Here is a 27,811-nt window from a genome sequence, read left to right as displayed (position 1 = left end):
CCCAATATCTTGCATTTCTGGGGCACACATGTTCCTGATCCTGATGAACGAAGGCCAAGACTGCAAGTGTATTGGGACTGTCCCTAATTCACCATGGAATCCTTATGGAATGTCCTGTGGGCTTTCAGCATTTTGGATTAATGAGTGAAATAAAATCAGTGGTTAACATTACTTAAAGAGACTTCCTTGTTTTATTCTACCAGATAAATTATATATTCCTAAGATGTGAGTTTTGAAGCCACTGTGTTGTTTCTACAAAAATAAGTCAATACTAAAAGTTGTCTCTAATTTGTCAAATATGTAAACTCACATCCCTTGTACCTGTAGTCCTTAAGTAGCAATGTTTTAACAATTTATGTTTAACTACTGAAAATTTGTGCTGGAAAGTTAACAGTAATTTATGGTGTAGAAGAAAACACGAAAGCCCCTTAAAGTAATGTGAAACTTGCTTTGTTCATTTACCAGTACACTCTTTTAAAAACCATAGGTTTTAAATAGCTTATAATCCCTTGCCGTTCAGGACAACAGCTGTATTAATGAAACAGTCAAAGGGTGAAGAAGTGGTCACATTAGTGAAACTTCAGACAAAATTTGTGGGCAGAGTTGGCCCATTGTCAATTGTGTAGTGAAGCATCTCTTACACAGAGGTCAAAGGGGTACATAACAATGTGGTAAGTGAACTTTCACTTACTGTAATGCAACAGGCTATTGCTAGCAAGCGGCTAACCTATTGGAGGCTCTGTAGAACACATTATTTGTTTCACACTTTGGACACACCCCTAACCCCGCCCTGTCCTACCCCCCAATGTCATTGTCCATCATGATGTTTCACTGTAGACATGGTTCAACCCTATTAGAGAATCTAAAACAAATTATCATAATTTGTATTTCGATTTTTGAAGATTCTCATTATAGATTAGAACAACATGAGGGTGAGCAAATGACAACACAATTTTCATTTAGGGTCTTTAAAGAGATCGATTGCCTGTATAATTATTTATTTACTTGCACCCCATTGTGATAGGTTGTTAAGAACTAGAAGTTAATTTTCTATAATTGCCTCTTCAAAACTCACCACCTACCACACTGTCAGGGTGGTTGCCAGGGCTTGCGATGTGTTTCCTAAGGTATTCTGGGTGGTTGCTATGTGGCTGTTCACTAGTTCAAGTCAAAATAAAAGCCCATCCCCCGAGTCTCTATGATGTTCTGCTCCCTATAGGTTCCTCCTCAAATCTTACAGATTTTTTGGGAATCATTCCTTAGCACAAACTTTACATGTGCAGTTTAAGGGTGTGTTCACACCTGTCTTGTTTGGTTCAATTGAATCAAACTCAAGTTCGTTTCCCTTCTTTGTGCGGCTCTTATTGGCAGGTGTGAATACAGCAATCGCACTCGAGCGCGGACCAAACAACCATACCGAGACCCAGCTGAAGAGGTGGTCTCGGTCTGCTTCCAAATGAACTCTTTTACAGTTCGTCTAAGGTGTGAATATGACCTGACCTCGATCCAACCCAATTGCAGAAATCACGCACAGAAACCGACAGCTCGCGCTTACAATGCCGTTGTTTGCATTTCAGTGGATTACATCACTTGTTTTAAAACCACAATACCTAAAAACACATGCAAATGAGTTTTCGTGACCATGACAGACAACAACGTGATGTTGAAGTTGATGATCCTGACTCGCCGTCTCATCATTGGACGTGCCTTTAGAAGGAAATGCATCTTTACAGATTACATAATAATAAGAGATTTTGTTTTTGGATTTGAATTTTCATTTCGTAGTCATTTAAAGCTTTCTATAAATATTTTCCTTACAGACATGATGAATATATCCGCTAATTTTTGTTGCATTTTTGTGAAGTTCTTCTGTTCAAATCCGAGACAGTAATGGCATCCTATTTGTTTTCTTTATTTTACAAAAGCACAATGTTTTCTTGTTGATATATTTTAAGGATTTTATATCTATAGATTTTATTTTTTGGCAAGTCGTAATTACAACATGTATGACATTGTCTCATATAATGCTCATAAATTTCTTCACAATTAGTATCTTCTAAATCCAAATCAGTAAAAGAATAACGATTGCACTATGAAAAATCTCCATGATTAGCCTGTTTTTGCACTTCCTGATTTTCCCTGCTTGAGAATTTCTGTCCAATGAATAGATGACCTTAGCGCATGTAATTTTGTTTACAATTTCTGGTTCACTTGCAAAAAAAGGGCATTGTGAAAGTGAACCACACCAAAAAAATAAAATAAATCAACACTGTATTTGGTCCGGACCAAAGGAAGTGAACTAGCAGATTTTCCTGGTGTGAATACACCCTAATTATCAGTTATGAAATTAGATTAAGCAAAATGAGCAATATGAAATGTGGTGCTTGCCATAGCATCCCCAACTCTTATGTCATTGTTTTGATGGTAAGAGGAAAACAAATGGCTGTGCTTCTAGGGATACTCTGGGACTTCATCAGTGTCTTTAGAGAGACAAGATGGGTGGAGCCCAGTGGTCACATGATTCACTTCCTCAGGCTGTGGGCTTGAGTCATCTTTGTGACAAAATCTCCTGACAAACAGTTAGGCTCTCATTGGGCTATCAATTAGCTTTGGTAGAGATAGCCTGGCCTGACTCTGACTGCCTGGGCAAGACAAAAACAGTAGATATGATGTAACCCACAACGCCACCACTGATCCGGAAAAACGACAGACTGATCTCACATCCTCGCTGACTTTGTGGCCCAAAGAAAATAGGATTTAACAGGACAGATGTTACTCTGACAGATCAATTTCCCTTGATCATTACTGCCGTACACCCACACAAACACGCACAGAGTGTTTGTCATGGACAAGTGTGATTAGAATCTGTCTCCTCATCGCTGATGAGATTTGCACGTCTGCATTTGATTTATCTTTCGAACAATGTTTATGTCTGCATTTGCAGTAGGTTCAAAAAGTGGATTTGCTATTTGAACTTAGTCTTAACCCCTCTATCAACTTTGTCCAAAAAAATCTGGTATAAAGCATGTGTGCCATGTTGTTGGAAATGCACGCTTGTTGTTTTTCTATGGTTCTGAAAAATGTGACGATTCATGTCCTGTATGTCATTGAATAGTTAAAGATAAAGCATGTGTAGTATAGGATATATGAGATCCTGGCATTATATGTTGAGATCTTCAACCAAAAATGAAAATACTGGCATTTACTCACCCTCAAGTTGTTCTAAACCTGTATGAATTTCTTTGTCCTCCTCAACATTACAGAAGATATTTTGAAGAATGTTCATAACCAGAAAATTTCTGGTTTCCATTGACTCCAATTGTGTATTTATCTTTTTTTTTTTTTCTTGATTACCAGTATTGCAATTTACTAATAACATATTTTGCTTACACCTTGAATACCACCTCATAACTTTAGAACTCTTGTTTTATAGGGTAAATTATGTCATATAGCCATGAGGGTCTGCAGGGGTCATCTTGATGATATATTTGTATTAATTTAATCATTTATGAATGTATGTAAACGACTTTGGCTTGGCATACATGTTTAATACATTTATTTTTTTATGTATTATGCTTTATTTTACGGAAATAAAGCAAGTTTTTTTCCGTAAAACATTTTTTATTAATTTTAATGTAATTATGATTTTTTTAAAGGTTTATTTCTGACTTTATTTTGATAGGACCGTTAGTTGACGGGATGCAGAAGTGGGAGAGATTTACTTTTACAATTTAAAATTAATTTTTATTGTATTTTGGGTCAATGACCCTGTTGCATAATAATATGTGTTTTACCTGCATTTTTCCGGCATGTGATTGGGCCATGACTTTTTTTAGTCACACCTCATTGCAGATATGCTCACTGCAGTTAGAAATACCAAGGGTTATTTTATGTTAAGCACTTTGAATTACCATTGTGTACAACATGTGCTATATAAATAAACTTGCCTTGTTTTGATTTGGCATTTAAAAAGGTTAATCAGCAGTTAAGCCTTTTGATTTAAAAAAATTAAATGTTTTTTTCCCATTAAGAAATAATAATAAAACAATAAAAATTTGAATTGAATAGGCTACTTATTTGTGAAAATGTATAGATCTGGACAACTCAAGTTTATTGATCCTGTTGAATCATATAATATATGTTTTTTTTTTTTTTTTTTTTTTTTTTTTTTTATCCTGGCATACTGTGTCTTAATTTTTTTTTCCCCAGGAGGATTTTTTCCCACATTCTTGGTGGACTGTTTCCATTTCAAGGTTCACCCAGTGAAGTGATGGCATATGTCAATAAGATAATCGGCGAAGGCCTTTAGGGGCAAAGGCATGTTACGTTCAGCATTTTGACAACATTTGGTGATAAAATCCATGTTTAGGTTCTCCCCATATGTGCAGCTGAATCATTGAAACCATGAAGCCCTCAGTCGTGATTGTTCGGTACAGCAGAGATCACATGCTTATCCTGTTGTCTGACGTGTTGTGTCCCAATGGACAGATTTAAACCTCCATGATCACTTCCCAGAGAGCTGCGACAGATGTTTAAAAAAGACATGGGGTATTACTGATGTTTATGCTATATATAATGACTTTATGAACTATATTTTCTGTGAAGGAATGACTCTCACAGTGATGCTGGATGACAGTAACATGGGCAGCAGTAAACACCAATGTTTGGGAGTGAGCCCTGAGTTTTGCGGGACGTCCTGTTTGACTAAAAGGTTCCCTGGGATGTTGCTCTTCTGCTTGGCCTCACCTTTGATCATGAGTATTGCTGGCAGATTTAGGCCTACAGAATGCTGGAGGAACAGCAGCACGTTCATACTTAATGAGACCAGTCCTTTACCTTAACACATCCACTGTAATGAATGCTATTTATGACTTCTGTTTTTAAACGTGCTGTCAATGCTATATGTTTCCCAAATAATGGGTGGCTAAAGTGCTGTGGATTGTTGTTTTTATTCAGAAAGAGATTCTTGAAATGTCTGTCAAGGTTAGTGCACTTTGTTATGGATGTGCTCTGAAAGTGTTGGCCTCGAAACTGGCAAATAATTACCATCAAGCTCTCAGTTTACTGTGATATCCTTCAACTCAGAGATGTTTAAGAGTGTGTTATGGATTATCATCATCAGTCAAAATGCAATGCCCTGAAAAGCACTTAGTGGGAAAGGCAGATGGTTCTTAGGAAACAGATAGTCGTTTATTTTCCCAGATTTGTCCAGAAAGGTGCACTAACATATGAAAGTTTAGTCTCTTATGCTCACCAAGGCTACATTAGTTTACATTAGTTAATTTTGTAAAAAAAAAAAAAAAAAGACAATTTGGATAAACTGTTTTCTATTTTAATATGGAATTTATTCTTGTGATGTTAAAACTGAATTTTCAGAACCATTACTCCACATGATCCTTCAGAAATCATTCTAATATGCTGCTCAAGAAACATTTCTTATCTTCACAGTTGAAAGCGGTTGTGTTACTTATAAGATTTCAACCAAAATATGAATAATTTCAAGTTCACATCCAAAAGTATTGCACGCATTGCAGTCAAAAACATCAGTTCTGTGGCAGTAGTTTTTTTCTTTATTAATGGATCTGACTTTTCACTGCCTTCTTCCCCTGAGGGCATGTTCTCTCTTTGCAGGGCTGGTGTTAGTGTACATTTTTTCTCTGGGCTTGATGTCTTTATATCATCAGTGTACTGCTAAAAAATATTGAGAAACTGAATCAAGAAATGTAATTAGAGGCTGTATTTTGTTAGTGAATTACAGCTCATCACATACACGATTGCATGTGAGCAATGTTGTGATTTTACACGTTTCAAGGGTCACTTCAGTATTTTCAGTGCTTTTTTTGTTTGTTCTGCTTTTTTGCTTTTAAATTCATGTGGGCCTAGTTCTTCATTAAGCATTTGCTAAGTTAGTTGTCCTTGCAGGCATTTACAAAGCATTTACTACTTAAACCATAGTTAACCTTAGAATGGTTTGCTTGCAATGCATTCCTGCCTCTTGAAACAAGAAAGTATGTGCCACATTCCTGAAATACTGTATGGCACAAAACTTTATAATGTATAATTTCAAAACCTGAAGCAAAAACAGAATGGCCTGACTTTAGCTTTGTGAAATTAGGCGAAATATACCAAACAGCAGATGGGCTGAATTCTACTTTATAAGAACAATATAAAATGCACTAAGTTTTAATGAGCTGCTGGATTCAAGAATATTAATCAGGTTTCAAAATAGTTCCATCTACTACCGGAGAACCCGGGCAGTTCTTAAAAACTGAAGAGTTCCATAGGAGTTCCTGTTATTTTGACAGGAAAATACAACAAAGAATATAGTTTACATGTAGCGTGTCAATTCTGCATGGTGTGCTAGACTCTCTCTCTCTCTCTCTCTCTCTCTCTCTCTCTCTCTCTCTCTCTCTCTCTCTGTTTGTGTGAGACAAAGTGATGGCAAGCTGTGCATCTTTACACAACACTTTCAAATGCAGGTGCACCGCACATCCATTCAGATGAACTGAGGAATATCACAGATCACTTGACAGAGAATGAAACTCTGAATTGCTCAGTGTTTGCTCAGTGCTCAGTGTTTGATGAGTAAAAATATATTTATGCTGAACTTCTACTTCGCATCCAACTCACAAACTTGCGAGTAAAATCTGAGAATTTATTAGCCAGTGGCTAATATTAGACATAATTTAGTGAGTGTTTTAGAGATGATAGAGAGTAATTTGCTTGCAATGTTGAGGGTTGACATTTGTGTCCTCGTAAACCATATATACTAATACACACATACACACACACACACACACACACACATATCCCCTCTGCCTCTGTCTCTTGCTGTCCCCTCTTCTGTCTGTTTTCCTCCCTCTCTCTCTTTCTCTCACTTGCAAGCACGTGCCACCCGAACACACTCACACTCACGCACAGACACACAGATGGAGAGTTCAGTGTGTCTGGGTGACCTCCCCTGCCTGAAATGGCTCACACTTTTACTCGGCCAACAGAAGCTGGATGTGTCATGACCCCTGCTGTGTTGTCTTTTTTCTCCCGGATGTTCCATGTAGAGTTTGAGCAAAATGTCCACAGGCAGTCAGATCATCAGAGACAAAGGAAATGCAATGATTGAATTAAAAAAAGCTCATTTTTTGGGTAAAAGCTCCCTATATTACTAGTATAGTGCTGATGCAGATATCAGTAGTATTACTCACAAAGCAGCTCTCGTTGGGCTTCCTTAGGCTGATATTTCATCTCGGGGTTAATTTTTTGTTTTGTTTTTATTGTGGCTGGCACTCCGGACCAGCAGGCAGCGTTTTGAGGCACTCAGTCAGGAATGTCCCTTCTGGTCTGATGGCAGAAGATTTGCAACGTCAGGCTGCAGAGAGTGCGTCATCCAGGACCCACAGCTTGAAGAGAACATGCATTAGTCTTTCTGCTTGACTGCCTCAGTCCACCGCTCTGTAAATACATGATGACGGAACAGGGTCACTACAGCTTTTTTCATTCTGATCTCCATCATCAAATATAGTTGAACAGAACTGCTATAAAGCTTCAAATATAATGCTTATAGGTGAAGCTTATATTCGGTCTACACTTTTTTTTTTAAATCGTGTTCATTAGTGCCGTTTGTTTAAAAGAAGATATGAAAGTCAGTGGGAAACTCTTTGTTTACCATCTCTTTGTTTGACAGTGCAGAGGATGCAGCCACTTGAACAGAGTTTACTGTCTTCATTTAACACTTCTGTCTAATTATTAAATTATTCTATATTCTGTAAAAAAAATAAAAATAAAAAAAATAAACAAAGAAAGAAAGTAAATGGTGTTTGAAAAAGTATTATAGTGTTAGTTTATTTTGTTTGTAGAAATGTTTAAATAGGGTTTCAAAATCAAGAAGTTGTTAACTGAAGTTTACAATTTTAATTTTACAGGTTAAATTTTTTTACTAATCTTTTTTTTTAATTGACAAAAATGTCAAGTTCTTATTACAGTATATAATAACTATATATAATATAATTGAATAATCTCGAAGTTATTTCTAATTTTTAAATATTATTTATTTTTAATTTGTTTATTTGTTATCTTTAAGTACTGTGATCACGTATCGGCCATCGGCCACACTGTTCTGTAAGATATTGAGATTGCCCATTAAAAACCTACTGGTTGACCATTACAGTACAATCATTTGTACAGTAATTCACAAAAATATGACTCCCCCCGTTGTGTCCTGATATATGTGTTTTATATATAAGCAAAATGAGCATTGTAACTGAAATATGCCCAAATGAATAGGAATCGGATTCACACTGTAAGCTTTTAAATTAGAATTTCAGTTGAATCTGATTTTTTTGAGAGGGCCAGTGAGTTACCACCTAGCAACTACTCAGAACACTTCACCAACCACATAGGAATGCCCTAAAAGTCGTCCAGGACATCCTATCAACCACATAGCAATGTCTTATAAAGGACCCATGGCACCGCAGCATTTTCACACCGAGTTTGGCATTTGCAGGCATGACTCACTCAATGCTAAATGTCTAAATATCAATGCCAGTTCAATAAATTCTTGTTCATTAGGTTGGCAACTCATCTCCTCTAATAAAGCATCAATTCATTTAGCATTTGAGAGTTTGAGCAGACACACTGCTTGTTATTCTATAATTAGAACAAGAGGAATAGTTTGATGTGAGCATTGCTCCCAGCCACGGATCTGTTCTCTCTGATCATCTCTGTTCTGTCGTAATGAGAGCTCTGATAAACTCCCTCAGCTCAAAGAGTCGAGCTCGGAGTCTCACAGACCTGGACCAGGCGAGAGAAGGGATTCCTTGATTCTCCTTTCTCGTAAGACACTACATGTATGATGATCCGTGAATTTGAGCGTGCCGCTGTATGTGTTGGCATGACTGTAAAGTATTGTGGCTGCCTACGGCTGGCGTGCGGGGAGGAGGTGCCTCTCCACCATCTGTTGCCCTGTCACTAGATATGACACACACTTCCAGCAGCTTTTTCGCCACATAACAGCAGTTTTTTGGGCATATCATGTTGTATTCTATTGTGGCCCATTGATTTTTGCCTAAATCAATTCTGCTAGTTTGGTAGGCTTTACACATGAAGTTGGTTATTGAACACATGAAAGTGCCAGCTGGGTTGTTATTAATATCTGTTCTGGATATCTATAAAAATTATATATATATATATATATATATATATATATATATATATATATATATATATATATATATATATATATATATATATATATATATATATATAATGTACATGCCAGTGTTGCAGAGGTGTACTCTTTCTGTTCATGTTGGTTTATACTAACATTAATATTATTTATGCTTTTTTACTATTTTGTTCAATGACTCTAAAATGTAATGTTGTGTTACCATTAAGCAAACAGTAATATATATATATATATATATATGTTTTCCAGTTCTGGAAGGCATGACAAGCGAAAAAAATCATATATTAACTGAATTCCTGAGTGCCAAGTTGCCATCAGTTCAGTTTGAAAACACCTTGAAAGGTTCATTGGATATGAATGACCAAATTGTTCAGTTTTTTCTTTTTTTGTCAGGAAAGGTCTAATGGCTAAGAAATGGAGACAGGGCCATCTGTTGCTAAAACTGAACACAGAAGTCGACAAGAGTTGCAGGTGCTGAATGCTGCATTTTATGCTCTCACAATGAGATTAGGGGCCTTGTTACTCCCACAGCTACAGCAGGAGAAAATGAGGTTACAACAGATATAAAACTGAATAACTGCATGTATCGATTGACTGAATCGTTCGTCACTGTTCTGGGCTCCCTTTTAGGTCATCTTTGTGCTGGTGCCTAACATTTTGCTGGGCATTTGTTTAGTAGATCTGATTTAAGATAGTTTAGGGGTATTTCTTGGTGCATGCGAGTTGCCTGAGAGCTGAGAAGACAGACTGGGGTGGATTAGCATAATTAGGAATGTCTTGGATTAATGAGATACGTCCCTGATGCACTTGATGGATGAAAAAACGCTCTGTGATACTAATTGTTTGTAGAGTTGTGGAAGAACAACGTGCTAAAGAATATCAATATTAATCAGTGATTACGTTGCTGGGATTCCCAGAATTTCTGCTTATTTACAGTATAGGAGTTAAACATGTATATTAAACAATTATTTCAAATCTAAAATGTATATGCCAAATATAAAATGCATATTAGGTCCTCCTAAGTGAAATTTGCAGAAAACAAAACCTTTTTTTTTGTTTTTACATGCACAGAATCATATTTAATAAAAATAAAAAAAGAACGAAAGAAATTATATAATGCATAAAATTATTTAAATTAAACAACGATTATTGTAGTATGTATGTATGAAAATACTACTTCAGTCTTTTCCATGTTTATTTTTAAAATTGCATGTTTATTTCAGTGTGTTACTCGCCATTTATTTGTCATTATTTGTAGAAAATAATTTTTCATGTATGACTATGCATTCTTCATTCATTACAGTGGATAAACGTATCTAGATGAGTTGGTCAACCTTACTAATTAAACTATAGGTTTTTGGACAACTAATTGGCTACCTGAACCCCACCAGGTTTCTAAACCAGCTTAACCTGAAAGATTTGTTGGTCAACAAAAGTAAAATGCAAAAATGCAGAGGAGGATGAAATGGTTGTTACTTCTATTAAGTGAACATGGTTTGTATTTTTTAAGTCCAACACCGAGCAGAGAACATTCTGAAACCTCTGTCATCTGGCAGCATAAAAAGCCAAAAGATGAAAGCCTAACAACATCCACTTTAAGTGAATAATTAAAAAGAAATACCATTAAGTACCTACTACCTAAGTATCAAAGAAAATAATCAACCGATATGAGGAACATTTCATTTGAAAGTATTTAATTCATTTTAGTAGGCTACATGTCCCTTTGGAATACTTGATTCTGATTGGTCAATTGCTGCACTGGGAGAAGTTTTTGTGTAATTAATTAATGCTAAATGATCCCATGTTTCTCATAAGACTCTACAGTTTCTTTTCTCATATAATAGAAATCAAATCAATTTTTCATGAATATTTCATTATTTATTTTGCTAAGTGGCTATGTAATAAGCTGGATAATATGTAATCATCTCATCATTATCCCCAAATATGCCCCTTCATTATGATGTAAGATCACCTTGTCTGGTTTATTTACCAATGAAAGGCTGACTGTAGATTATCCCTTAAATATTATCCAAAAATAAGCATTACCACATGGATATATCAAAATGACTCATCATACAATATAAGATTTTGGTCATACCAAATCATCTTAGTGTAGATTCTGTCTCACCCACCTTACTTTGTGTGGTTTAATGATGAAGCGAGAAATAAAGCTCCAAAAACCAGATTAACAAAATTTATGGTGACTGGGGAATCCACATTTAGCATTTCTAATCAAGATCATGGTCTAATTTCTTTTCACGCATCTGGAGCTGTTTCAGAATTAGGATTTATTTGTTCTCCGACAGCATTCGCTCAGCGCTCACAGTACTGTGTTAAGCAGAAGCTAAGCCATAAATATTCTGGATTGCCAAAATTCCTCAAAGACACTTTAAGGATGGATAAAAATGACACTGTTTATACACGGTTTCATAATTCCTTGGCTGCCTGTTATTCCCCCCCTCTATTCGATAACAATTCGCTCTTTCCTCCCCTTTTAAATATGCCACTTAATCATCTTGAAATAACGTCTCAGGTGACAAAGAAATGAGCAGCAGAGGAAATGGAACGAGCCTCGTGACAATGAACAGATTTCACTGGCTGAAATGACATTTCGTAAATTACTTTCTATGATTTTTCCTCCCACATCTCCGCAGCATCTCCTCCATACGGATGCACAGGACATCTGAACGCAGACGTACAGTTATTTGGAGCCAGACGGAGAGAACTCAAGTCATCACCTCTTTTGAATAGACGCCCACCACTTTGTTTTCCATGATATTTGAAACTGTGCCTTGGGAAAGTAGACAGTGCTGCTGTGCTGACATGTGGGCTTGGATTCAAACAGCATATTAAGTAGTTCATGAAGAGATGTTCATGTGAACTCTCACTCGGGGGTCAGTGGGGGCAGCGTCTTTGCGCCCAAGCCCGGGTCGTGGATTGTCATTTAACCCAAGTGCTCTTAAACCTCGGAGGTTTCAGACTCATTTTGACAGTTTTAATTTCCCCAGCTCATCAGCTAATTTGCACATTAATTTTTTGTGTTATGGCAAATGGCAGATAGCAGCATATTGAGATGCATTGGTTCATCAAAGCAGCCAACCAACTTTGAATGTGTGTGTGTGTGAGACATTTAAAAAATCCCATTCAGCGTCTCTCAAAGGGAGGTCAAAGGATTTTTTTTATTTTTTATGCAGGGTGACTGTACTGTTTTGTCACTAATATAACAATGGGTCTAGATTCATTGATTTTCCAGTTGAGTATTAGTGTTGAAAGTATCAGTGCTTTAAGATCAAGAACATAGATTCACAAAAATGGGTGAATTTCCAATTTCAAAGAAGCATTGCATAATTGGGCTATTTTCAAGTTCACTTAATACAGATCATAAGCATTTTATGAGGAGCGTTCAAAACCAGCTAAATGGAGGGAAACAACACATAAGATTTGAAAAACTATGAAGTTGACATAGCATACTACAGTCATGACAAAAAGCCTTTAAGGTGATCACCATGCAAAATTAATCAAACTGAATGCATAACATGATGTTATCAATCAAATTAATGTGAAAGAGTCTTGTTGATATTTTTCTTTGACCTTGTGATGTTTTATCAGAATGTTGTAACTCAATCTTCTGATGAAAACGGTGACTTTAAAGTACAGTATACCAGACCAATCAGTATACAAATAATTTAGTCCACCTAAATCCCATCCCTCCATACAGCAAAGTCCCTGCCCATTTTTTTTTTCTTTATTGATAATCTGTTTCACTCTTAAGAAAAGATCTGTTGCCACTTTTGTTTCATTGCTAAAATCGTTTAGACAATTGACACTTCACAAGGAATTTGATTGACAGGCAATCTGACCAATCATAACACCGTTTCAGCCATTTTGTCAGAGACCCAGACTGAAGAGTAGATTAACTTTGGTAGACTTGAAGTTGAAAAATGGTGTGTATGGACGTCTTTCCGTGGTTCAAACCAGATATCTTCTGATTTTCATTCATGTTTATTTCGTGCTAAAGGCTAACTAATAAAGTGGAAAAAATTATTGGTTCACATGCTGCTTGAACTGAGGAACTACAGCGATCTATCACACACATTAAAGAGCAACAAAGGTTGGTGGGTTGGTGCTTTTACTTATATTACATAGAAAAATAGCTATGTGTACCATATAAACTGATTTGCTTTAAAGAGATTTGCTGAACAGGAATCATCCATAGGTCTGCAGATCCCTCACCACCATCCGGTGGCTGTTCAACAAACTAGATATTCTGGCGTCTGCATTTTTGCCGAAGGTAGACTGTTACAATGACAGAGCACATGGCTGATTCTGTTTTATCTCATATGATACAATGCATGTACTGTATATAACATTTTTCTAGGAATATGTTTCCCCACTAATGAACATTTGTGCCGCTCTCTAATTAACATTTCCAGCAGCAGGAACACCTACAGTACTAGTATGTTGTGCAGGTTTTATAGTTTCTGCAGTCGACGGTATTAAAGATGTTTTAGGCTGTTTTAACCGAAAGGCAGCATTTCCATTTTTACAGCCATGTTGAACATGAAATTTTCTCCCTTTTAGTTTCCTACTGCTGCTCCATCTCCTCACCCTAGTTAGGACTTTTTTTGGGCTTTTTTGTTGTTTGTGTGTGACTCCAGTCTCTTAATTTGGCTCAGTTCATTGTGAAGGCGGATGGAAATCTGCACATTTTAAGGAAAGCTATGCTATTTCTGTAGTTACATTTCAGTGCAACATTTCAGTGGTTAAATATATTACTACAGTAGCATTTAACTGGTAAGATACTTCAGACAGGAACTTCTGTATTGAGTTATTTCATTCAGTTATTAAAGTAGCAATTTTGCGTTGATGAAGTGCTCAGAAACATTGTATACAGAAATAGCCCTTAAGCCCGCTCTTATAATATATTATGTCAGAGCTTAGTATTATATGCAAATGCCTAGATGAAATGGAAATGATTGGAAGAGAGAATCCATATCTTTTTTGAAAGTAACAGTGATAAAAGAGAGTTTTGCAAAGTCTCTTAAGTAAAGAGTTTGCCCCCTCTCTGAGGTCTTTACTAATATAGATTCAGTGCCGAATATGAGTCATACGCTTAGACATCCTACTAGTTTGATTTACCATTGTAGGTTTTACTAGGAATGTATGATATAACAAAAAAATGTGTCTCAATATTAATGTTCAGAAATGTTTACTGCAACAAAAAAATAATAATAATAATACAAAAAAACTCTGTAGTAAGTTTATAATAATTTACGCTTCTATTTAAAACATTGGAAGTCATTAAGATACTACTTTTTATTTTATTTTATGCAGCTAAGACACATTAAATGTATTAAATTAAAATAAATTATATTTCACAATGTTACAGTTAAATAATATTTTGCATTATTACAATTTAACTGTATTTTGATCAAATGAATGCAGCCTTGGTGAGCATAAGAGACTTCTTTCAAAAGCATAAAAAATAATGTATCAGCCCCAAGAGACTTCTTTCAAAAGCATAAAAAATGTATCAACCCCAAACTGTTGAAAAGTAGTGTAATATTTACAAAGTTCACTATGTTGTTTAAAGTGCAAGTCATACGGGTTTAAAAAAAAAATGTTTTTGCGGTTTATAACATAGCTATCCTTCAGTGTAAACCGTCTGCAAAATTGTTAATCAAATAAGTGCATGATATATAAAAGTGCATCATTGTTTTACAAGTAACCTTCCGGAGCAAAATCTTAATTTTGGTAATGGGGGATTCGTTTCTGATTGTTTACGGAAAGACCAATCACAACAGACTTGGCCAGCTGACCAATCAGAGCAGAGTAGGCTTATGAAAGGGAAGGGTTTACAGACCTTAAGACCAAGAACTGCTTCGACTGAATCGTTTCGAAATCATTACAAAATTATTCTGATATTAATTATATATTCTGAGAAAATTACAATGTTTCTTGTCTTGGATGCATTTAAAAATTTTGTTGGTGACTCCAACACATTATTAGGACACTTTAAAATACCATATGACTTGCTCTTTAAAAAGTGTTGAATATGTTGTGAATATCTGACATATTGTCCAGTCCTAATCTTTATTGTTTTGCTATACCTTCAGACAGCACCTTGTAAAACAAACTGGCCCAAATGTGATTTTCTGCAGTTAAGAGGCTTTCACAGTATCCCACGTACAGTGGCTGCCCACTCACAGCTCGCTTTAAAGGAATCCTCTCACAGTCAGTCCAATGTCTCTTCGGATTTGGATCAGCAATTTACCACCAGTTGATTCCCTCACTGGTCACGTCTGAGCTTGTATCATGTATCAGGGGGACTTGGTTCTATCCGTCGGTAGCTGATTGGATGAAGGCAGAACTAAATGCGAGCTTGAGAGGAAAATCTACCATACGTCACCAGAAAGAAGTCTGTTGTGTTTTGGATCTACATTGATCTACAAGAGTTACTACATTGTGATTCAAAATTACAGGCTAAAAAAATGTAACCAAAATGAAACGTACATTGATGGATAGTTCACAATAATATCAAAATGCATTTGGAAAATGGAATTCTCATTTCATGCCAAATTCCAATTTTATTATATTTGCCTTGAACCTTCTTAAATTGTGCGATTTGTCACAATTTTCAGTGTTGAAGTTCACTCTTATTCCTCTGGAGAACACACACCCACAAAAGACAAGTACAATGAAATTTAATGGGGTCCAAAACAACACATTGACTTTCATGGGAAAGTCATTCAAGATATTCTGAAATATATCAGGGTTATGTTACACCTACAGTACAGAGAAAGTCCAAAACAACACTGGAACCCACTGACTTGACATCAAGGGGATGGAATGATGATGAGTTATCCCTTTAAATCAGCAGAAGTATTACTGCTTACCACTCTGGTGGTGTAAAAAGTGTTATTTCACTTTTGCAGTGTAAAAGTGTTATTTCATCAGGGTGGTTATAGGCGAGCCGTAGGTGTCTGGCTGTGCCATTTAGAGCCAACAAAGTGGGTTGTGAACGAAAGATGAAATGCAGGTGTTTACTGGGCTTTCAGCCTCACAGTGTTTTCTTCAGAACGAAGTGCAGCCGAAGCTCCACGCATTTCTCTCAGTGGGCAACCGGCTGCCAGAGTGAGGGGGAGGGGCTCTGAAGTGTTTATTTGTTGTGCAGCTTAATATATCTTTATCTTCACAGTTGCTGCATGATATTAACAAAGAGAGAAAATGACTGAGGAGAGCAGTAGCTAAAAGATGATTTGTAATATACAGTACATGGCCCTTTGTATTTTTCTTTGTCTTTCCATATTATCTTTGTCAGAATTTACTTGCTCACGTGACACTGTTTGGTCCCATAAGCCTCAAACACCATACCAAACATTAGGTGCGTTTGGTTTGGTACTAAATCTTTATTTCACAGTGGTGACAGTATATTTATATTCTGTTGTGCTGTTCCAGTAGCTGTTAAAGGAAATCAGAAACTTAATTGATCCAGAAAACTAAAATAGCACACTATGTTTTAGCTAGATTTAACTATTTTATGTGTACTTTTTAGTACAGAGTTAAATGTATGGTAAGTATTTTCAGTTGACATTTTCTGCTTAGATGATTTGTTTATTTATTTATTTATTTCACTTCACTGCGCTCTGGGATTGCATCTTGCATCTTATCTATTTGCAACAGCCTTCACTTTGGGATTGTGCATATGATGTATTCCTGAAATGCTGTATTGGCAGCTCACTAGGGGAAGGGAGCTACATCTGACATACATTAGGCATGAGTTTTTAAGCTGCACATGCTAACAGAAACATAAATAAACATGAAATTATTCATGCAAAACAGCATTTGATTGAAATAGGTGGAATATTTGATCTCAACAAAACAACTGGAAAAACACCCTCTCTGCCCAGTAAAGCAAGTGGGGATTATGGGAAAGCACAAGGTTCTGTCCACTCCCCCTTTCATGGGGTCTGGTCATTAACCCCCTCATTATTTACAGGCAGGAATGCTTGATATCATATTAGCCTCGTGCTCCAAAGGCCTAACCAAATTATTAGGTCTAAGCCTAGTCTTTCAATGGCTAATATTCTCCTCTTGTTACCAGAATGCAACATGAGCCTCTTGAATTTAACACAAACAGTCCTGCCTTCACAGGCAGCAACTGCGATCGAAAAGGATGGAGGAGGGATATGATGCTGTTATCCAGCCTTTTTAAGTGCCTGAGAATATCTGCCTTCCCCACTCTCTTCAGTCTGCCACTTAAATAAAGTCTCATTACAGGCGGGGAGAGGGAATTATCCTCTGGCCTCCGCTGCATTGGAGAGCTTCTGTAAAGTTATGCGCAGATGTTGATGGGCACTCAGCACAAATTGCCTGAATATGGTCAGATCTCACCTGCCATGAGTAACTCTCAAATCTGCACTGCGTCTGCGCGCTGACTCATTGATCATTTTCGACAGGCTGGGGGAAGGATATTTCTTCAAATGCTTGTTTTGTGATTAGACATTGGGCCTTTGATTATGGCTGTGATTTATGTTTAATCACCATACTTGGCCAAACTTCACTCACTTAATAATTGTTAACACTAAGTTAAACTAATTTGCGGTGTTTGCTAAAGCAATAAGTACTTTTATGCCTTTACATGCAGAGTTATGTTCAGGTTTTTACATAGTCTAGTCTTTATCACTATGAGTATACAGGGATACACTACTGTTAAAATGTTTGGGAACTATAAGAAAAAAGTATCTTATGCTCACCAAAGCTGCATTTATTTGATTTATTAAAAACTGTGATATTGTTAGAATTTTTTTTAATAATTTAAATAATCTATTTTCTATTTGAATTTATTGTAATTTATTCATGTGATGGCAAATCAGAATTTTTAACAGTCTGTAATCAGAAATCATTCTAATATGCAGATTTGCTACTCAAGAAACATTTTTTATGATTACAGTTTTTCTGCTCTATCTATCTATCTATCTATCTATCTATCTATCTATCTATCTATCTATCTATCTATCTATCTATCTATCTATCTATCTATCTATCTATCTATCTATCTATCTAAAATATACTGTCACTTGATCAGTTAATGCGTCCTTGCTGAATAGAAGCATTATTTTAAAACAATAATAATAATAATTTATTTATTTGAAAAACCATGGCATTACTTGGCCCAGACAATTACAGACATGTAATATGAACACATCCAAAATCTTTGGGCAGGTGCTCGATCATATGACACCCTTCACAGTAAATAAACAAAAACCGGCACACTGCCACTACTGCTTTTAAAAATGTATTCAAATTGAAACGTTTTCAACCCTATAATTTTGCTGTGTCAGGCAAAAAATCAAATTATTTAAAAAGGGGTGGACAATATGACACTTTTGTATCGTGATTGATCTCGAATATGTCTACGGTCTACTTCTCTGAAGAATCTTAGAGTTTGTGACCAAATGTGTCCTATTTTTGTACTTGGATAGCCCATTTTTCTGTTGGCAGGACTTCTGAGGCTATTAACTTGTTAAAGCTGAGTGATAAAGAAATGTGGATGAATTTAGAAAGTGAAGAGTGCGACATGATTGATATTAAAAACATAGTCAGCCACAAAAGAGAACCAACTCCAATAACATCATACTGACAGGCGGCTTTCTGAGTGTGAACTCTGGGGGCGATGGAGCGGAATGAAGACACACGAAGTATACTTCAAATCACACAAAAATGTGTCAAAATGTCTTGGTGAGTTTTCACCTTAATGTATTCGGTTATGTCTTTGTTCGGTATGAACAAAATCAGTTGGGTGGAAATAGAATTAGTATCAGTTGCTTGTCCTCAATAAGCATGATAAATGTTTACTAGTATTAGTTGTAGGGCCTGCTAATTTTACTGCTTATTAGCTTGCAATATAGTCTTAAAAACCAAAATTAAAAGAATTGATAAGGTTAATGGAAAACAGCTCTATTCCTGCTGTTCCATAAGCACCACCTGTGGTCAGAGAGTGAAATTACATTTTTATTCAGCCTGCCATTTTTGTTCAAACCAATGCAAAAATCAGATCATATTTTTATGCACAGTTGTATATTTGATGGAAAATAATCTAATGTGCATTCTAAAAATCTAAACAATTCTTGATAATGGTCTATATCTAGAATTATTGCAGACAAAATGTCAATAATCATTCATTTCGAATCATATGTCTTTTCTCAAAAATGGTTTTAAATATGTGAGGTTTATCATTTTATTTTATTTATTTCATGAAAATTATGTCATTATTTACTCACCCTCGATTTGTTGCAAACATGTATGAGTTTCTTTCTTCTGTTGAACACAAAAGAAGAAGTTATTAAAGATTTCGGTGTCCGAACAGCACCATTGACTTCCACAGTAGCAAAAATATTTATGGAAGTCCGTGGTGCTCATCAACTGATTGGTTCACAACATTTTCAAAATATTTTCATTTGTGTTCAACAGAAGAAAGAAACTCATAAAGGTTTGGAAAAAGTGGAGGGTGAGTAAATGATGACAAAATTTTCATTCTGGACGCGAACTAATCCTTTAATATGAAATGCATTTTAGTAGAACATTTTTAAAATCCGCCCAACTGCTGTTGAATCTTTTACAAACTTAACAGATTTTTGTATTATTTATTTATTTTATGGGGGTCATTAAAAAATGTGAATGTTAAAATAGGGGTCCCTAGGAAAATACTTTGGGAACCACTTGTCTAAACAATGATTCTTTGAAGAGGGCAACAATTTTCCTTTTTTCTTTTTTTTTTTTTTTTTTTTTGCACTAATATAACTTTGTAAACAGTACAGTCTGTAATTCAGATGTGCTTTTATTATATAATGCCAAGATGTGGGTAGAGCTAAATTTAGCACCAGGCAAAAAATAAAAAATCCTCTCACTAGATTTCAACTAATCTTTTTCTTTCTTTTTCATAAAATAAAAATTATACTATTATTGTTTTATTTTATTGTATATAGTTTTTATAATAGTACTAATATTAATAATAAAATAAATCTGTAAAAAAATATTATCTGTAAGGACCACTAGCGTTTGGCTAAGTACATGTTATTCTCTTCAGCCCATAGTGAGCTTTTACAGTGGTGGTCTATTGCATCCTATTCACATGGATTTTACGAACAGGGAGGGATGGGGGTTGGTTGGGGGGGTTGGTTACCATAGCAACGGGTAGCAGGGACGATCACTGTGGTTGTGGCATGATCAGCAAGCAAATGCAAGCCCGACTTAGCAACTGCTCGCAGCCTGTTGGTTCGCCCCAGATTGTCCCACATATGCAAGCGACTGACCGCATTACGTAACATCACTCACTGGATTTATCGCATGCTGTTTCGCACAGCCAGTGTGTGAAGTTTGTGCATTATTTGAACTCGTTAAAAAAGACTCAAGCTTGAAATACCCGTAGCTCAGCGGCCTGCCGGTGGCTCCCTCATTTGGGAAAGGGTTACTCCTGCCCCAGGGCTGCGGATAAGTAGCTCATCATATTCTCAACACAGTGGCATCTCTCTGGGTGCAGTGCCGAGTGTAAGTACACAGCAGTAATCTGCTTAAGCTGGCCCATGAGTCATTGCAGTGTGACAGGTGTTTTACATGTACAGTAGTTCCTGCAAAAATAGCAGCAACAGCAGCTCGACAAGTGTAACCGTGATAGTGGTAAAAACTGTAAGCTTGTGCAGTATTAGCTTGTCGCATCAACGCTTCAATCCAAGTGTTGATGTGACTGAAATCAGCTTAATTATGTGGCAAGCCTCATCCACACAGAGGAAGAAAAACTCTTTGCTGCTTGATGTTTTACTCAGATTGACAGACCGCCCAGATTTAAGTGAGGTAATGTGAGGAGTTTGTGCAAAGAAAATGCTCATTGGTAATAACTGCAGTCTGAATTGTTTGCAGAAGGATTATCAGCAAATCTCATATGAAGTTAACATTAAATGGCATTTGTTAGCCATTTTACTTTCTTAATGTGACATTTTTGAGTGAAACGTGATGTGGTATTGTTGAGCAAAAATTATGTTAGACATTTTTAAACTGATAAATGTCTTTTTAATTCTTGGCACTTGGTTTACAAATAAACAATGGCCAACATAAAAAAAAAAAAAGTATTTTATGAGAAAATGTTTTTATCTTTGGATAATTTGGATATTTAATTCTATTGATAGCACAAGTTTAAAATTATTTGTTTTATTAAAATGATGACACATAACCAATTATTTAATTTGGAAACATTTTTTTCTAACATCACACTATTTTTCCTTATACACCTACGAAAGAATGTATTTCTTATACATAGAAATACATTTATTACATTTTATATTTATTTATATTTTCAAAAGTCAGTCCCATCATATTTAGAGGTCCTTGGCACTAAAAAGTCTGAAAACCCCTGGATTAAACAACTGACCAGTGGTGTATTGAGCCAAGCTGATTGTTTTATTTCTCCAACAGCCCTGTTTCTTTCACAGGGCCGGGTTCATTGAGAACAAATGTACCATTCTGTAACCTTTTAAGATGACTTTTAGTTGTTTGTGGCTTTTGCAGAAATGAGTCAACCCAGGTGAAAGGAACAGCGGGGTGTAAACAACAGCGTGTGTACCCATGGGGCTCCAAATCTGTCTGTGTCTTAAGATGCCACTATGTAAAACAACGCCCCTACAGCTTTGAAAATAATAAAGCACTATGTAGAATTTGATGCAGCGCTGTCAACGGAAATGTCATCGTCTCTGCGCTCTCATCACATATGTTACATAGCCCGCGGCTCTGCTCTGGTGGATCGCCGGACACCCCTGCCATTCAGCTCATTAACATACTCTGCACACACACGGGATGTCATGTTGCCAAGCAACAGCGCCACATCACATAGAGAATGTTGTGAGCTGGTTTTTGAGAAATGCAGTCTTTGAAAAAGGTACACCTACTGAGACCTGAGGAGCATCTGGTTCAGAGCAAATGTTACCTCTTATTGGCTCAGTTTATATTATCCTTGTTTACTCTGGCACAAACTGCTGAAACGGAGTGTGGAAGTGCAAATAAAAGCAGATAAATTCACTGTGCCAAATAAAAAGCTTCATAATGGAGTCCCTTCTCTCCCCATTATCACTTTTATCATGGTCTTTTTGTGCAGCCTCAGATTAAAAGGTTTCTGAATGCATTTAAAGCTCTTTCTGCCTGTTGTAATATTGTTGTTGTTGTTGCGCAATTATCACTGAAGCATGGAAACTCTGTACACATTTGTGGTGGGTCTAGGTTAGATCAGAACTGAGATCTCAGACACCTTGTTAAAATGATTAACACACTTGCATTAGAACAATGTTAATTTGTATTCGGCAGAGATCAGATGTGAGCTCGGAGATGTCTTTCTCTCACGCAGTGCTGAAGCTTAATTGGACAAATAATCAGGCTGTGTAAAAAAAAACATACAAACATACAAAAAGGTTGTAGGACCTGCCACTAGAGGGCGCACTACCAAAACAATAACAATCGCGTGGTTTGATGGCGCTAAGAAGGAGTGTGGAATGATGGGATTTGTCGTCTTCTACCCAACCACTGACGGCCATTAATCAGACGATATGAAAACGATTACCACTAGTTCAACAAATATATACACTCGGGTACATTCAAACACAATAGTTGGGCATACATAGCAAACACAAGTTCAACGATTTGCGCGAGTAGATTACATACAAAGTCAATGCAAAGACGCGATCATACTATGGATCAAATGCAGCCTCGTACGAGTCTAGAGTCTAGGCGCGATGCCCCGTGTTTGGCGTGTATGCCCCATAATACTAATCTTGTTGATCGTTATAATAGCATGCATTTTCAGTAAAGATACGAATCAAAACAACTCACCTGTCGAGTAAAACACAAGCGAGATCGGCATCTCTTTCTGGTTGAAGTTTGTCGCGAAGCTCTCTCCATCTAGAAAATGCAACACCGATACTGATCCTCGCTCTGTCTCTCCTCTTGTCCCAAAATCTTCTTGGGTCATTTGGATGGCCGTATGCTTACGTTTATGGGAGCTGTCCTTGTCGATAGAACAAGCGGCAGACGGTAAACAGTAATTATGTTCCATAAATAACACAATCCACCATAAAACGTGCAAGAAGTAGTAAATAAGGAACAGCTTGAAGCAAGCTAGGGGTTTGCTGGACGCTAGAGACTAATTAGAGACTAGTAGAGAAAAAAAAATCATGGGAATTTTCTCATGATTTACAAGTAGATGAAAACATTAGAGATATTGTTAGTAATCAGCTGGACAAATATGTAACACTAGCCTAGTGTTTTTTTTTTTTTTATAGATTACTGCAAATATCTTACAAAAGCCCTATTCGGACGGGACTAGTTTTACAGGGGGTCGTTAGAGAAATCTGCGTTTCACAGACGTACTTGGTGATTTTAATCCCGTCTGAATCTGCCACGTCTGTGTTTTTCTCACACAACCTCTGTGATAATTCCAGAGCAAATTACCTACCGTTTTTCAGCAAACTCAGTGATCCTCTGAGAAAACTAATCCTGTCCGAATGCTAATGTCTGTGATTGCCGGTGATATTTTATTTCACAACGCGTTTCCTTGTGTGTTTTGGCCAACGTGAATTACCGTAGATGCTCTTACCGCGCGGATGTTTGATATATTTGCTTAGCAGCAAATAAATAATAATAAAAAAATTATACAAATATTCAAATCAAGAGCAAGATCGCGTAAACTGTTAATACCGACTATTGTAATATCAGCATCAGGTAAGAATACTCACGTTCATTTATGTACTCAGTTACATAATGTTTTATTACATTTAATAAAAAATAAAAAAGCAAAACAAGTTAAACTAAAGGAACCACACATTAGCATGGTTTTGCTATACTAGCCATTTAGTATTTATTTTGTAATAATACTAAGGCAATCATTCTGAATGAATGCAATGCACACATACAGAGCGCGTGATCTCTGTGACGCCCAGATGCACAAAACAGACCCTCCCACCTCTGTAATAAACACGGAGATACTAGTCCCGTCCGAATTGGTACATGAAAATCACAGACGTCAGGTGGTAAGAATCGAAACTCAAACGTAGTTTAGAAAACTAGTCCCGTCCGAATAGTGCTATTGATTGTGTCTTAATCAGGCGTGATTCCGAAGGCAAGACTCTGAGACTCTGCTACATAATGTCTTAGCCAAACAGGAGTTTTTTTTTGTTTAGCATGGAATACAATTCTGGATTTTGTACAAAATTGCAGTATATAATTTTTAATTAACTAAATTATATATATTTTTATGCACTTTTTGTCCGGATTCCTTTATGAACAGAAAGTTAAAAATACCATTTTAAAAATGTTTTGTGACACTGTAAATGTCTATACTGTCACTTTTGAACCGTTTAAAGCATTCTTGCTGAATAAAAGTATTCCTTTCATACTGACCCCAAACTTATGAAGCCCAGTGTATGATTAGTAAACAAAAGTACAACTGTAATGCGGTAATGATTTCAATGAGTTCTGTCAGTGTGGATGTAGCGTCTCTTCAGTCACAACACTCCAGACTTTCATTTAATCTCCTGTGCTTTGTTTTCCCGTACAGTGCTAGTAAATGGTTAGTTTCATACAGTATGTGTTTTTCCCCCTCCAGACTTTTCTCATGGTGTTTTTTCCTGTTGTCATGAAGAAACTCTTCCCTGAGGGATGATGATCTACCCATGATACCAGTGCATTTAAAATTGACATCTAGTACTATCACAGCTGGTTACACATGCAGTTCAGATGTTGTAGGAAATAGCACAAATTCAGGTATTCCCAGTCTCCTGCAGAGACGCTGAGGAAGAAACGACTGCGATTCTCTTTATCTCTTACTTTTAAGATTCAGTGTGACAGTTCTGCTGGGCCATTTGTTTTCCCAGAGGAAATCGACAGATATGAAAGAGGATTTCAGATAAAATAGTCAAAAGCTCAAATTTAAGATGATTTATTCAAATATTTGAATTGATGGCGTATAAAATATAATCCTGTCAACAATGCTCAAATGATTTATTTGCGTCACTTTTGATGTGATAAACATATGAGGTGAGATGATGTGTCTGGTTGGGTGAGACTGTGAGTGAGCATAGAGGCACATCCAGATTAAGTCATGAATGCACACACACACACACACACACACACACACACACACACACACACAGCACCCTCATCACGATAGCACATACTCACAACTCACTGAAGATAATAGTGCATGAAAGACCATACACTTCCATTGATTACTCAAGATAAAGACATCTGTATAGCATGATTTGAGTGAGCAAGTTTATAGTAGTTTTATGATTCTTTTATGGTGCTTTTTTATTGCACAGAACAATGAAACACAGGTTTGAAACGATACAAGTGTGAGTAAAAAACCTTTTAGTTTCAAATCTGAGCTTCTTTCTCTTGTGCAATAAAAAAGCAACATAAAAGTATCATAAAACTACTATGAACTGGCTCACTCAAATCATACTATACAGATGTCTTTATCTGAGGAATCAGTGGAAGTGTATAGTATAGATTAATAGATCATAGATTAGTATGAGGAACAGAATGACATGCAATTCATGTTATCTTCCTTTCCATTGAGCTGATAACCACTGTAACAGTATTGAGAGTTAAACTAAAGACTGATGCATGAACAAATCACTGATTGTGTGCACTGAATTAGCCAGTTTTTTTAAAGAAAAAGATCTGAGTAAGGGTGATTGTTAAGATTTTCTATAAATGTGTTTCTCACATAAAAAGAACACTTGGAATTTGATGCACAACAGACCACTTTTTTGGTACCCAAGACTTCCAACTCTCAATACATTTAATTTATTATTTTATTTTCTTTTGTAGATTCACTTATGTGTTCTATAGAGAGGAAACAAGTATCGAATGGCACGAGAGTGAATACCTCAAGATAGCATTTTCATTTTGAGTGTACTTTTACTTTATAAACACAAAACAGAAACTTGAGTAATGAGTTGGAGGTGTGCTGTGAAAGTTCCTTTGCTTTCACTGAGACTGTTTCCAAACTTGCTTCAATTGATTTGTAAGCCATTTTCTGCCAAGGTCAGCAGCGATGACAAATGCATTATAATACTATAACAGGGAAATTATACGCCATCAATAGCTGTACAGTTCCACAAAGTAGAATGGATTGCTTTCATATACGTTTCTGTTCCAGAGACTCAGACTTCCTAGCGGCTCTCGAAGGGCAGCTGAGCTTGTACATTGGTGTGAAATGAAAATACACCATATATATTTTCTAAATGCATTTTATAGGTCTTACTGTGAACAATTCATTCGTGCATATGTTTTATTTTTACATAATGTTTTATTAAAATGTCATAACTGGACCATCCAGACTTACTCTCTTGTGAAATATACAGGGCTTCTACAATAATTATTCAGTCCCTGCAAATGATTGGAGAAATCTGACTGTCCCTGCACGCTTGCATTCATCTGCCTCCAGTTTTGATTGCAACGCCCACACCTCAAAATCACATTAAAAACCAATGCATAGGACCAAGTCCCTGCCCTACATTTTTTCTTTTCAGTGATTTTTTACACTCAGACAAACATCATAATTCAGAAGAAAAGATCTGTCACTTCCTCTGATTCAACTCAGCTTTGCATAGCAGGGTTTTAAAAAAATTATACTGGCATTCATTTAAGCCCTCTTTGTAAACTCCTCTTTTATGTGTGAAATGAAATTTTAATCTTTGTGCTCACATGGGCAGCTGCTTAAAGCATACATACACTGATTTGCTCTCAGGATCTGCCCGTTTCTAACATTGTCATCCATTCTAAGGCTGTGCAGAGCAGTAGGTGCTCAACTCAACTCAAATGTCTGATCACGAAGCAGGCTTACTTGACATGTAAATGTGGGCATTTGTCATGTGTTAAAGTATCCATCTGTCTGACTTAAACAGTTGCAGAAGTTCTCAACAGTTGTGGATCTATTTTTAATGAATGCTCTTTATTCACTGGGGAAGAAGTTTTCAGTTCTGAAAGTTTTCAGAGTTCAAATCAAGAAGCATGTTCTCAGAAGAAAGTTTTCAAGCGTAATTTGATTCCTCCTCATATTTTCTTTAAATAAAGTAGTCCTGGTCATAGTGTGGAAGTCAAATATGTCTTTAGCTGAACAAAAGCGTTCACTGTGGGCAGTATTGTTCTTGTAATTTTCAAAAGGAATTCAAGCAGGGACCTCAGAGATTAGAGTTGTGTGGCTGTTACACACACGGCTCCAGTGTCTCCATGCATCTCCCAGCATGCCTTGCTAATAAGAGGCTAATTAATTTAAAGTCCTGTCCTCGGCAGAACTCTAGCCTTTTTATGTCACTCCCAAAGCTGACTGATTTGGCAAAACCTTTTATCTACATAAAAATTATAAATGTGTAAAGACACATTAAATAAATGTCCCTTCCACTAAGAACAACAAACATCCGATAGTATTGATTGAATATGCTGATTTAATTGAAGTTTACCCTCGTCCGGCTTTGTCCATTTATTAAATTACCCGGAAGACTATAGGCCACCATCTGCGAGAGGATCAATTTTGCCTTCAGTCTGCTTTCTTTGTCTTCACTAATTTCCCAGACATCCCGT

The 27,811-nt window shown here is 36.4% G+C and overlaps 1 protein-coding gene across 13 annotated transcripts in view; it reads left to right on the top strand.

Moving 5' to 3' along the window:
- Positions 1-27,811, top strand: part of LOC113058365 (neural cell adhesion molecule 1-like) — an 80,197-nt gene that overhangs the window by 1,360 nt on the left and 51,026 nt on the right. The gene's annotated exons all lie outside the window — the stretch shown is intronic.

This window comes from Carassius auratus, chromosome 40, assembly GCF_003368295.1.
Source record: "Carassius auratus strain Wakin chromosome 40, ASM336829v1, whole genome shotgun sequence".
Classification (NCBI taxonomy): domain Eukaryota; kingdom Metazoa; phylum Chordata; class Actinopteri; order Cypriniformes; family Cyprinidae; genus Carassius; species Carassius auratus.
The sequence above is the reverse complement of the archived record's forward strand: the minus strand, read 5'-3'. Positions and strand labels throughout refer to the sequence as shown.